Source organism: Peromyscus leucopus, chromosome 13 (genome assembly GCF_004664715.2).
Source record: "Peromyscus leucopus breed LL Stock chromosome 13, UCI_PerLeu_2.1, whole genome shotgun sequence".
Taxonomy (NCBI): domain Eukaryota; kingdom Metazoa; phylum Chordata; class Mammalia; order Rodentia; family Cricetidae; genus Peromyscus; species Peromyscus leucopus.
In genome coordinates this window covers 48265965-48279312 of record NC_051074.1, presented here as the reverse complement: position 1 = coordinate 48279312, position 13348 = coordinate 48265965, and the positions used below count along the sequence as shown (strand labels likewise).

The window sequence follows — 13348 nt, the reverse complement described above, 5'->3', positions numbered from 1 at the left end:
CTTGGATGGTACTAACTACAAGGAGAGGCAGACAACAGACTAAAGCTATGAAGTAATTAAATATGCAGTGGAGAGAGGGACGGAGGAGGATGAGGGACTAGGAAAGGAAGGAAAAGAGTAACGAAAGGGAAACATCTTTGCAGGAGAGCTGGCTTAGGGTGCATGATGAATGAGAACCTATTCTGCTTTCCATGGAAAAAAGAGGAGGCTGGGATCTGCCTCTGGAAAAAGGTAAATAGAGGCCTAGTCTTCATCCTGCCATCTCTTTCCTACTAGCTATAACATCCTGAACTCATGTGACGTGCTGAGAAGTTCACAAGCCTTTGAGTCATTTAATTTTTACCAGAATGCCTGAAATATACATTCCCCTTGTTTTATAGATGAAAAGAACTGGGGCTTTAAGAAGAAATGTGTAATATGTTCTCAGATATACAAACACAGAGAAGGAATTTTTAATCTAGCATTTCTAAGCATTCCACTTTTCCTCCCGCATCCCCAGATACTTTCAACAACTGTGGAGATACTTTGCTGGTGACGCTGATGTTTTAATAAAGAATGTGGAGGGCGGGTGGTTAGGAATGCAGTTGAGGGTTAATGTCTAAGCCTGGTGTACACAAGGCCCTTGGTTCAATCCTCAGCACTGAACAAAACAGAAACAAAGCAAAAGCACGGTGGCCAGGCTTACATCTGTAATCTTTGCATTTAGGAAGCTGACACAAGAGATTGCCCCAAGCCCAAGGCTAGCCTGGGCTACAGAGCGTGACTCGGCTTTCAACAAAATAAACAACAAAAAGAATGCAAACACAGCCTTGCACATTAGACTTTTCATGACTTTTCCATGGTTCTCAGAGAAGACTGTTATACCGTCAATCGACTTCTCCTCTTAAATATTTAAGTTAGTTCCAAAGGCTTGCCTAGTTCCAGTGGGCCCCTGTGCCTGGGTGGCAAATGGGATCTCTCCAAAGGTTTGCACACGGAGCTGCTGGAGGATGTTCACCTGGTGGACACTGTTTATCCTGCCTGGACTCAAGGTTCTATGAACATGTTGAAACTGGTTTACTCTGTGCCATTGAAAGCCCCTTATCTGCCTTTCCTGGAAAGCCTCTAGCCCTCCTAGAAAGTGTAACTTGTCATTCTGGTCACTTTCTCATGTGGCAGAATAGTCAAGAGTAAGAAAACAACTAGTAATACTAATTGGTAGAAAGACATACACAAAGTGATTTTTTTTTTAAAACTACTTCAAAAACTTTAATCCCTCCAATCTGCCTCCTAGGGGCTGAAGACACAAGATGATCAATAATGCAAATGCCCCAGTAAAATGAGAACATATTACAGACCCCAAAGAATGCAAAGATTAATTTATTTGGAAAAATCACCTCTTGCCATCTGCTTGGGTGGGAAAGAAATTATGTTAAGCCTTACGAGAAAGTAGTTACCGCCCTCCCAGATCTAAGCATTTCTGTTGTGTATTGCAAAGGACCTCACTTCTAGTGAAGCCACAATAGAGATATGTTTGAGTCATGCTTCTTACATATCTTAACACATGTTAGTTTATCCATAAGAAAAACCTTGGGAACCTAGAGGAGTATTGGTAAGAGTTAATGATAACAAGCATATTTTACAGGACAGGCAGACTTTCTGGGGACCTGTTTGTTTATTTATTGACTGTTTGTGATCACAAAGCTGGGAAATTTGAATTATGTAGTGTTAATTATGAAATTGGTTAACGGAGAAGCCCAGAAGATCAACTCATTCACCGTTGTAACCACTATTTTTAGCTCTACTAGAAATTAGTTTTCAGAGGAATCGCTCCCATCTTTTATCCAATCTATCCATACTATGATGCTTTCCCAAATTATTCCCAAAACTCAAATAAAAGGATACTAAATTTAAGTCATGATTCGTTGATGTTAGATCTGAACCATAACCATGGACTCATTACAAAGCATTTTGGTGAAAAAAAAAAAATCTGTCTTCTTTAAATCAATTTTAGAATGATATACGATATGGTGGACAATTTTTCTTTTGTGATTACCCAAAATTCATCTGGTAAAGAATCTTCTTTTAGTAAGAGAATCAAAAAAAAATTTTTTTTTCCAAGACAGGGTTTCTCTGTGTAGTTTTGGTGCCTATCCTGGATCTCGCTCTATAGACCAGGCTGACCTCCAACTCACAAAGATCTGCCTGCCTGGCTCTGCCTTCTGAGTGCTGGGATTAAAGGCGTGCACCACCTCCGCCCAGCTCTCAAAATTTTCTTTAGGGGAAGCATACTTCCCCTATATATATAAACTCAGGTGGGGGTTATACATGGAACTATTCTCCCTTCACTGGGTAAATGTAAAGAACTCTGCCAGTCCTTCCTGTATGTTTGGGCAGGCTGCTCATCCATGCTCCCAGCAGAGTCTGGTGAGAGCCTAGATCCACCTCCAAATACGGCAAATGAAGAATCTAAAACAGTCTACTTGTCTTATTGTCCTTAGTTCTGTTCCCTGCTTTTTCTTTCATGTCTTTGCATCAACCCTGCTCTTTCCCTCCCAGCCTTACACCCCCCTCCCTCCTTTATAAATTCTCGAAGTCAAATCCAGCCCCGATTCTTGCAGCCAAGTACTCTAACTTTCTGTTCTAAAGACACTAAGATGAACAGGAAGCAGAAGTGTTAAGATTAAGGTTGGAGGGCAGCAGCCATGTGGTGTGAGGGATGAAACAGTCAGACACTGAATTTCTCCTTTGCATTTTTTTCAGAAGCATCCAGGGGGAGAAAATAAACAGAGTCCTGGAATCTCTCAATTAGTCTCCCAGTCCCTTGAAGAAGGATTCGATGTTTAACCCTCTCTAGTACTGGCCTTTTTGTGTTCTGTGCCCTGAATGGCAGTCTCCATATCCCAGCCAATTCTGTTGTTAAAAGGTAAGTAATGTTTATCACTTAACACCAAAAATGAAGCCTAGATCCTATTTCCTATTGACATTTCCTATCACTGTCCCCTTAAAAAGGAAAGTCTGGGAAATCATGAATGGAATAAATTTTGAATTCTGTATCAGACCATCTCAGTTCCTTAGCTTTGCAGACCCCAAATCTGTTTCCAAATTAGATATTTTATTAGCTTTAATGTGTTTTCTAACCTGATTCAGACTCTAGACTGCATTTTGTCTTTCGGATTCATTCATAATTTACTCTTCAAGAAATTATTGTATGAATTACAGCTGGAAAAGATCATTACTGTCTGCATTGTTCTAAGAATTGAGATCACAACAGCAAGTTAACACAGGTTTTCTCATTGGCCCAACATGTAACTACTTGAATCAAGGAATGGAAAGGAAGAATGGCAATTGATATTTATTGAATATAAACTCTGAGAAGCATTATGCTAGGGATTTATCATCATTATTTTAAGAGAAATAAACTAACATTTGGGGATGCTAAATAACTTTTATTTACTACACATTTATTGAAAATTAACTATGTACCAAAACCTGGGCTACGCCCTGGAAATACAAAGATGACTAAGCTGTTACAATAAATAGCAGACCTATGAATTAAAGCCAAGCACATTCTTTCATGAAGCTCAGACTGTAATTAATATGTCTCGGTGTATCCACAATACCAAGTTCCACCTCTCTTGCCATGAAGACAAGACCGAGAATTCCAACAGAATCGGTTTCTCCAATGTTTGTTTTAGCACGAACCAAAGCAATGGTTGCTTTATCTACACAATTGTTATCAGTTACTTTTAAATTAATAGAATTTTAAAATAACAATAATAGAATTTTAAAGGGGAAAAATAAATAATTAGATTTACACTTGATTTTTTAAAAGATTATAAATAAATAGGAGATATGTAATACAATAGACCTAATGCTCCTTCTTCCTCTCTTGCTTCCTTACTTCTTTTCTTCCTTGCTTCCTTCATTCTTTCTACAATGTCCCCTGCTTTATTTTATCTTGGTACACTTCTTTATAATATCACTTTCACGTTCCTCTAACCAGGCTAATGTGCTTTATGTCTCTCTTTCTGCATAAATAGATTATTGAAATAGATATAAATATTACTCTTTTTTATGATTATTGTGATGGTTTGGATCTGGAATCTTCCCCCGAAGATTCCTGTGTTGAAGGCTTGGCCCCCAGTGTAGCAGTATTCAGAGATGGTTGGATCATGAAAGCTCTAAACTCATCAAGAGATTGATCTGTTGATAGACTCATTGTCAGGAGAACCGCTAGGAGACAGAAGGAACTGTAAGAGGCTGGCTTCACTGAGGGACATAGATCACTGAGGGTATGTCCTTCAAAAGCATATTCTCTTTCCTGCTTTCTCTATCCTTCCTAGCCACCATGATGTGAACAGTTTTGCTTCACCATGATCTCTCTACCTTGATGTCCTGTCTTTCTACAGGACCTCAACAACGGGGGGAAGCAACTGCGGACTAGAGTCTCTGCCCCTTATTAAGTTGTTTTTCTCAAGTATTTTGTTACAGTGACAAAAAGCTAGTTAATACAACTGTTATATTAATAACCATTGTTAACTAATAATCTTTAGAATTTCAGCGATTTACAATACAAAAGTCTATTCCTCACACATCTGTAGGCTGTCGCGGAATGGGCTTATCTAGACTGAGAACTCTCTTATGAGCTCTAGTTGGCTCCAGGAGAATTCTGTTTCTCATTCTTCTTAGCCCAGAAGAAGCCTACACAGGTATGCTCTGTAGTGAACAGGAGTTCAAATGGATGATCCCAACTATGCTGTTGGAACGGTATCAATGTCCTCCTGGCCAAAACAAGCTGTATGGCCAAGCCCAAAGTCAAAGAATGTCTCCCCACCAGAGGACTACAGCATGAGCATGGATATACAATATATAATATCACTACAGGAAAGTTAGATATTTGTCATCAATATCTCCATCTACAATAACAGTAGGTAGAGAGATACAGATGTCATGTGTGCATATGCAAATAACTAGATAGACACATATAGTTGTAAAAGTAAGGAGCAAGTGCAGAAGTGGATATTGACAATAAACAATAAAGTGAGAAGTATGATTAAGCAATCATATCTAAACTCCTAAAGGAAACAAGGACAAACAACAGTAGGAATAGAAGGGGACCACACACAAGCAAGCAGAAAGTTGGAGTGGCACCATGAATAATTTTAATTAGCCACGTCCATATTCATTATAGAGAACAGGAGTACAAAAAGAACATATTTCCCTCTTTATCCAAAACTCATCCGTGTATAGAGTTTTCGTTTACTTCTTTTTTAAACAAAGATAAGGGAAACCCACGGTGCATTTGAGCCATAAAGGGTTTCTCCTCTAAGTAACATTGCAGCGTGGTCAATAATGTCAACGTGCTACACTCTAAAATGAGGGGGGATGAACCCCAGTCCTGCTCTTCACTATGTGTGCCACGTTTTTTTTTCTTTTCTTAATATTTTTAAATTTTAATTAGAGTATAATTACATCATTTCCCCCCTTCTATTTCCTCCCTCTAACCCTTCCCATGCCCCCCCCCTTACTCCCTTTCAAAGTTACGGCCTTTTTTTCTTTGATAATTATTGTTACATATAAGTATGCATAAATATGTAAATACAACCTCTTACATCTTTTTTAGTGTTGCTTATGTGTATATGATTTCAAGACTGACCACTTTCTATGGTATAACAAATTAGGAGTTCATCCCAGAGAAAGACTAGTTTTCTCTCTCTCTCTCTTTCTCTCTCTCTCTCTCTCTCTCTCTCTCTCTCTCTCTCTCTCTCTCTCTCTCCCTCCCTCCCCCCCCTCTCCCTCTCCACCCCCTTTCTCTCTCAGCAATCATTGGTTGCCTATAGATCTTTGTCTAGGGTTCGGGCCCTTTGAGATTTCCACCTTCCACATTAGCAAATTTATTGGTATTGTTGCTATTCGGGTCTCCTCAAGGCAGCCATATTACCGCAGTATCATGGGTAGAGCTTCCCTGTCATTTCTAGGGGACACATTCTCACGGCAGACTCCCCAGGCCTCTGGCTCTTAGTATCTTTCCAGCCCCTCTTCTTCAATGTCCCCTGAGCCTTAAGTGAAGAAGTTCTAGACATATCCCTTGGAGCCAGGCACCCCACAATCATTTGTTTTGTGGATGGTCAGTTGTAGTTTTCTGTAACAGTCTCAGTTTGCTGCAAAAAGAAGCGTCTTTGATGGGGGCGAGGGTGGTGAGTGCTACACTTATCTGTGGGTACAAAGGTAAGTATTTAGGATGCGGTTAGGAATTATGAGACTCTAGTAGTTGCAGGTTCTCCCGTAAGATACATAAACTTAACTAGCCTGGGGTAGTTGGCTGTGTTTCCATTACAGGGTGTGTTCCCTTCTTGTGTCGTGGGCCTTAAGTCTAACTTAGATAATTGTCGGTTTCTCTCGAGATGTGAGCACCACTGTTGTATTTTTACATACATCCTGCTTGTCTGTTATTGCTGTGTGTCATAGGCATCACAACTGGGTAGTACTCTTGATTGCTTCTCCTTTTGGGAGCTTACAAAGCACCTTCTGGTGCCATGAGAGACCGTCCTCAGGAAGGAGGCCCGCAGGCACATCCTCTGAAATCTGTGTCTGCTGTGCCCGGTGTCTTCAGCAATAAGGACTTACCTTCAACCTCTATTGTACTGAGTGAGGCAACCCAGGCCAGAAAGACAAATACCAGATTCTCTCTCCTCTAGGTTCCTAGCTCCAAACCTTCCAGCGTGAGTACATAACCTGGAGCAAACAAAGAAAGCAGAGAAGTAAAAACAGAAGCACAGCAGGAGGCAGCAGTAGAGAGGCCAATAGCAAGGTATTAGTGATATGAAGAAGAAAATGGGGGAAATTGGGAGAAGGCTTTAACTGGAAGCAGGAGAGGAAAGTCAACATAAGAGGAGGGGGAGGAGGGATGACTAACACTAAGGATATTTGGGAAAACCTTACAGAAACACACTCTTTTGCATTTACCTAAAATTACATATAACACATATAAATGTGCATACACATATGTAGATAGAGCTGAAATAAAGTTATGGAGCTTGGGATGACTGTTTTCCCCAAGAGCCATGGACCGTTTAACAGAAACACAGCAGCTGGCATGAAGCACCTCTTTTCACAACGCTGGTCAGGGAAGTCTAAGAGAACCCCCCCAAAACAACATAGGCTGTTTGCTATTGTTGCCTCTGTGCTATGCCTCTGAATGTACTAACGCCCTTCCTTTGACACCGGAAGTATAGGTGGTACCAGAAGAAAAGTCACATAAGGAGTTTGCATGGCATGGATAAGTAAGAAAAATAGTGGTTTGGGGACCCATCTAGACAAAGGACTTTTATTTATCCATAGAGAAATCAGCAAAATGTTGGGGCAAGATCTTAACAAAGCAATGCGGAATTGATCTCTGGAACACACGGGAAACTTTGCAGACAAGCAAGACAAGGACAGGAAACCCAGACAACAACATGGGCAAAGAAGAGGAACAGGCAACTGACAGCTAGGGAAGTGGAAACAGCTACTGTGTGCACAACAGATACGCGTTAGTGATCAGAGAATGATCGCAAGGGTGGTGTTTGTTTTTCACAAAATGAGATACCTTTTTGTTTTGTTTTGTTTTGTTTTTTTCTGAATGCACCCACCCAATGGATAAAACTCCGAAAGTACTGACAGGGATGTGGGGAAGTTTTCATCTTCACTGGTGGTGAATTATAAATGGGTGAAAACATCCTGTAGAGCATTTAGTGAAATGAAATATGAGTACACCCTTATGACTCAGAAATTCTCCAGGGAGTATGTTCTAGAGACTTCTCAGATCCACCAGGAAGCATAGCCGGAGAGGATGATTATAACATGATCAAGGTACCACACTTGGGAAGCAGTCAAGTACCCACTAGAGAATCTGGGTAGCCTTAGATATCCACTAGGGTGGTGAATATATGAAATGTGCTACATGGGAAAGTCAGAAACACTACATACATATTGCATCAGTCAGCAAGACTCAGAGCAGTACACCGAATTTCACTGAGAAAAATGTATCGATCTCAAAAGTATGATTGTGGATAAAAAAATAAGAAAAAGAATGAGAATTCCAATACATTACCCTTTTCATAGCTCTCTCTCTCTCTCTCTCTCTCTCTCTCTCTCTCTCTCTCTCTCTGTGTGTGTGTGTGTGTGTGTGTGTGTGTGTGTGTGTGTGTGTGTAAGCCGAAGCAAGATGTTAAGTATCAACATTCTCTACTCTTTTTTTGAGGCAGTCTCTCACTGAACCTGAAGTTCACTGCTTTAGCTAGTCTGGCTAGCCATCAGACTTCTAGGACCTTCCTAGACCTTCCCCACAATGCTTTTGTTACTGACACCCATGCCAGTGCCAGGTTTTATGTGAGTTCTGGGGATTTGAATTCAGGTCTGGTTTTCCCAGCAAACGCTCTTGCCTACCGAGCCATCTCCCAAATCCCTATCTTCAACACTTGATGAAACATATAAAAAAAAAAAAGTGTACATTTTCTATATACACTAAATAAATGCACTGGAGCTGATTTGAAAAGATCTATGAAACATTGTTGATGGAATTGCCAGAGAATATTGAGGGTAGTGACCAACCGAGAAACATGTTTTAATGTGAAATATCCCCATAGCCTCAAGGCTTCCAAATGATGGTAGTTTTGGAAAGTTGTGGCACCTTCTTAGAGCCTTGTTTTGAAGTGGGTTGGTCACTGCGGATAATCTCGTAGTCGTATAGTCCACCCACTTCCTACCCACTGTGTCCAGACTAAGGACACGATATTACAAGCTCTCTCAAGATCAAGCTTTCACAGCCACAGCTGTGCTTGGTACCATGGCTTCCCCGCCCTGATGAGCCAAACTCCAAACTCTGAGTCAAAACAATCCTCCATTAAGTTGCTTTCCCTGGGCTCTAGGTCACATCCATGAGAAAACTACTAATACAGTAACCACAAAACAAAACAAAACAAACAAACAACAATCGGCGCCTTCCAAGCCTAGCAGTGTTCCACAAACCACGGCTCCCAGGTGCGTATACTGATAAACAACTGTTTGTGTCTCTCAGACAATTCTCTCTCCAGCTTTGAAAAGTGCCGTGATTAGAAACTTTGTTTTCAAGGTCCCAAAGAAGTCCAACAGCAGCAGCGAGCACACAGAATTGAGGAAAACAAGACCATTTATAGATTTTTTTTTTCTTGGCTTGTCGCGCATTTATATGCAGCAGGGGGAGAGTGCTGATCTGGAAGGCTGTTCTAGTGGTGTGAAGGAGTCTGCTGCAGATGAGCGATTGAACAATGGTATTTGTGTAAGTGGAATTGTTTTCCCTTTGTTCTCGTTCAGTGGCCATGATGTGAGGATTAAACACTCTATCAAATGGCTCCGTTTCTGGCCAAATAGCTGATTGCCAGGAAATGAGCAGCTTCTAAACGTTCTCCCACAAGTCAGGCAGCTCCAGAGCTCTCTCCATCTCCTTCTTAAAGCAATAGACGCTATTAAAGAGGGCATGACCCTTGAGCGAGTAGTAAGCTCAGGCAGGGCATCAGAGGTGGCACCTCCACTAATTGTACTGAGTCCTTTTCCTACGCGTTAGAGAGAGCAGGCTCACAGGTTTTTAAACCTGTGGTTTTAAACCTGTCACTGCGCTGCTTGTGATTTCAGGCCAATAGGACTGGTTGTGCCAAGTCATGCCGTGAAGTGGGGGTCTTCCAAGTAGAGATCCAGCAGAGGCAGCATCTACTGCTCTGCAGTTTGGGGTTCACACTCTTCACTCTTGCTCTCCTCCATGCTCTCTCCAGGGCTAGGGACTTACCCCAGGGTCCTATACAAGCTAGCTTAGTGCCCTACTGTGGTGATATATTGTGTCCCCCAATAGATTGTGCACCCTAATAAACTTATCTGGGGTCAGAGGACAGAACAGCCACTAGATAGACATAGAGGCCAGAAAATGGTGGCACACACACACCTTTAATTCCATCACTTGGGAGGCAGAGATATATCTCTGTGAGTTCAAAGCCACACTGGAAATAGCCAGGCATGGTGACTCACGCCTTTAATCCCAGGAAGTGATGGCAGGAAGCAGAAAGGTATATAAGGCATGAAAACCAGGAACTAGAGCTGGTTAAGCTTTTAGGCTTTGGAGCAGCAGTTCAGCTGAGATCCATTCTGGATGAGGACTCAGAGACTTCCAGTCTGAGGAAACAGGATCAGCTGAGGAACTGGCGAGGTGAGAAAGCTGTGGCTTGTTCTGCTTCTCTGATCTTTCAGCGTTCACCCCAATACCCAGCTCCAGGTTTGTTTTTATTAATAAGAACTTTTAAGATTCGTGTTACACTCTACCTTTGAGGTGCCCCACAAGCCTCTGCTCTAACATGCAAGGAGACTTTTGTATCTGGCTTTCCTCTGTCCTGGCCTGTTTACTGATCTAGCTCCAGCTCTTTGCCACTAGGTGTATATTTAGCATATTGGAAGGAAAACCACAAACAAGGATTTTACATGGGACTTAATCTGATAATTACATGGATATCTGAAAGCCAGACGGGAAAGGATAATGAAAACAATATAATTAAATAACTTGGAGGAGGCGGAAAAACTGAAGGAGAGGACTTGAGAGGCAGGGCTACATTTTATCAAAGAAGGGATACAAAGAGAAAGCTGATAAGGGATCACATTCCCTTTCAAAGGATTGGTGGGAGCTAATCCCTAAGCCTCCCTTAACCCGGTGCTCAGGTTCAGGTAGAATCAGATTCTCACTGAAAAAAAGAACGGCAAGAAGTAATTTTGGCCCACTCCCAGGTCAATCCTTCCAATTCCAGGGGCTTGGGAATGGAGATAAGCCGTGAGAAAGTTGGACTCCCTAAGAATACTGTTCTGTGAACATCAATTCTTTTCAGTTAACTGGTGTCAGTGTAGCGTTTCTACTTGCCAAACCCCTTCTAAGGTATTTCAAAGGGCAGGAAAACGGTGCTTGCAGAGAGCGAGCAGGCAACATTTCCTGGAGGTCCCAGATGGTGAGGTTGAGGGGTTAAGTGAGTCACCTCAGGCCACATACTTCATTTTGAGGTACCAGGTGCCAACAGGGATTATCTCTCCACGTCTGACTCTTCGCACAACAAATAGACCTTCCTGAGGTAAAGTACATCATATGGCACCCGCTGTTCATACAATAGGAAGACCTCTCCTGAGGAGTCTAGACCTCCTGAAACTCTCACTCTTAGAGACGTCCAGAACACATTTCTGTGGGACCCCCCTGGAGAATGTGGGTTTCTCATCATGTTTATTCAGCAGCAAGAACAGGAGGATTGCTCAGAGCAGGGGTGTGAAGTGACACCAGCAGCTAGTTTGAGAATGTCACAAGCAAAACACACTCATTCTTGAAAAGGTAACTTACCATTTAAGAAACTGAGGAAACGTCTTGCTCTGTGGAAAAGGCAGTGTGATGGGAACTGAGGAGTACAGAACTTCAAGTTCCCCAAAGGTCCAAACCCCCAGAACCTCGGAGCATGACCTTGTTTGGAAATAAGATCGTAACATACATTAAGATAAGGTCATTGGGTGGGTCATATTTTAATATATCTCGTGTCCCAATAAGAAGGAGAAATTAGGCTGTGGGATATGGTTCATGGACAGAGTGCTTAGCTGGCAGACACAGGGACCCAAGTTCCATCACCCTACACCACAATAAATTAAGCATATAAATAGGGTGAGTATTAGACACAGGCATGGGTGGAAGATGAAATAGAAAGGCAGGAGGGCATCTTGTGGAAACAGAAGTTGAAGGAATGACTCTACAAGCCACAGAATGCCAAAGATTGCTGGTAAGCCACCAGAAGCTGGAAAGAGGCAAGCAAGGGTCCTTCCCCCAAGAGTTTCAGAAAGAATGTAGCCTTGGCATCTTCTTGACTGTAGACTTCGAGTTTTCACAACTGTAGGCCAATCTGTTTGTTCTAAGCCACCTAGTTTCAATACTTGGCTGTAGAAAGCCGAGAGAACCGCTGTGCCATCAGTATTAGACGCAAGGGCACCCAGCAGCTCCTCTATTAGTGCATGGCATTTTTCAGTGAGGGAGTTATACACTGGTACGCAGACATTGCCCGTTCGCTTTCTTTCTGGAACCTCACTCCGATCCACTGCTGAGCAGATGGGTCGTTGATCATTCTGGAACAGGCAGTGTCAGAACTCATCAGGTCCCCAGGGGAATCTCCGGGTTAAGACGGAGGGCTGAGTCGAAATCCCAAAGTCCTAACTCGACCAGATATGGCCCCTGACTGAAGCATGAACAGCCATTTATTAGGAAGAGCTGAGATGCTCTTCTTCAAGGGACACTAGAGCATAGCATCAGATCTGGCCTAATCCCTAATCCTGGGCCTTTCCTGCCCCACAGCTGGGACCTCTCCATTGCTCTTGCAGCATCAGCCATGGCCCAGGTTCTGGGGTATCAGAGTCCTTAAAAGATGCTGTGGGGAGGTTCTGCTCTGAGAAGCTGTTTGAGGCAGGGGCTGAGGATGGCTCTGGGGCCAGACTGGCATGGTATTCCATAAGTCTTGGTTTCCTCCTTTGAAAAATGATCATGAGCATAACCATATTCTGCCTACAGGCTTGTCGGGTGGATTTGTTGCACCAGTCTAGCCAAAGCTGGAGCTTGTATCTAAAGTCATGGATGGTTTCCCGTGTCTCATACTCCCGATCTTTCTTTCACTGTGGCTTGTAGATCTAGTCCCTGCCTATTCTCCAGCCTGGGCAGCTGGCTTCCTAACATAAAGCCCAAACTGTTGTCTTGATGGCTTGCTTAATAGTTCTCTAGAACAAGGACCCGGATAAGGCTTTTAGTGCCTTCTCCCCTTATCGTCAGGGAGGAAAACTATGTCTATACCCTATTTTCTTCTCCAAAACACACATGATGCTGTTTAGCTGCCAGACTGTGCAAAGCTCTGAACTCTGCACTGTAGGGTCCACCTTCTCATGGTGTCCCTTCTCTCCCTCTCTCCCTTCTCCTTTCATGGTATATGTAGGCCCATGTGTGTGCACACGCATGTGTGGTACGTGCCCATGCGTGAATGTAGAAGCCACAGGCCCATGTCAATTTCTTCCTCTATGACACTTCATTTTATCTTTTGAGACAGAGTCTTCCACCGAGCCTGAAGCTCACTGGTTTGGCAAGATTAGCTAACCACAGACTCCAAGGCTGCTCTGTGTCCACCTCCTCACTGCTAGGATTACAGGTGTGTACCAACAGGCTGGGGATTTTTACATGCTTGATGATAACATGCTTGATGATAATCCAGACCTGGGTCTTCACGGCTGCATGACCCACACTTTACCAAGTAAGCTGTCTCCTCAGTCCTTCAGAGTGTCATCTTTGACTCTCTGGCTTAAC

The 13348-nt window shown here is 42.7% G+C and overlaps 2 long non-coding RNA genes across 2 annotated transcripts in view; one reads left to right on the top strand and one right to left on the bottom strand.

The window, feature by feature from the left end:
* The window catches only part of LOC119088909, a 38090-nt gene that overhangs the window by 12628 nt on the left and 12114 nt on the right, over window positions 1-13348 (bottom strand). The window contains exon 2 of the long non-coding RNA XR_005092664.1: window positions 6610-6717. This is a non-coding gene — a long non-coding RNA (uncharacterized LOC119088909). The remainder of the gene's footprint in view (window positions 1-6609; window positions 6718-13348) is intronic.
* LOC119088911 lies at window positions 10157-13194 on the top strand. Its single transcript, XR_005092666.1, has 2 exons — window positions 10157-10198; window positions 13095-13194. It is a non-coding gene; the product is annotated as an uncharacterized LOC119088911 (long non-coding RNA).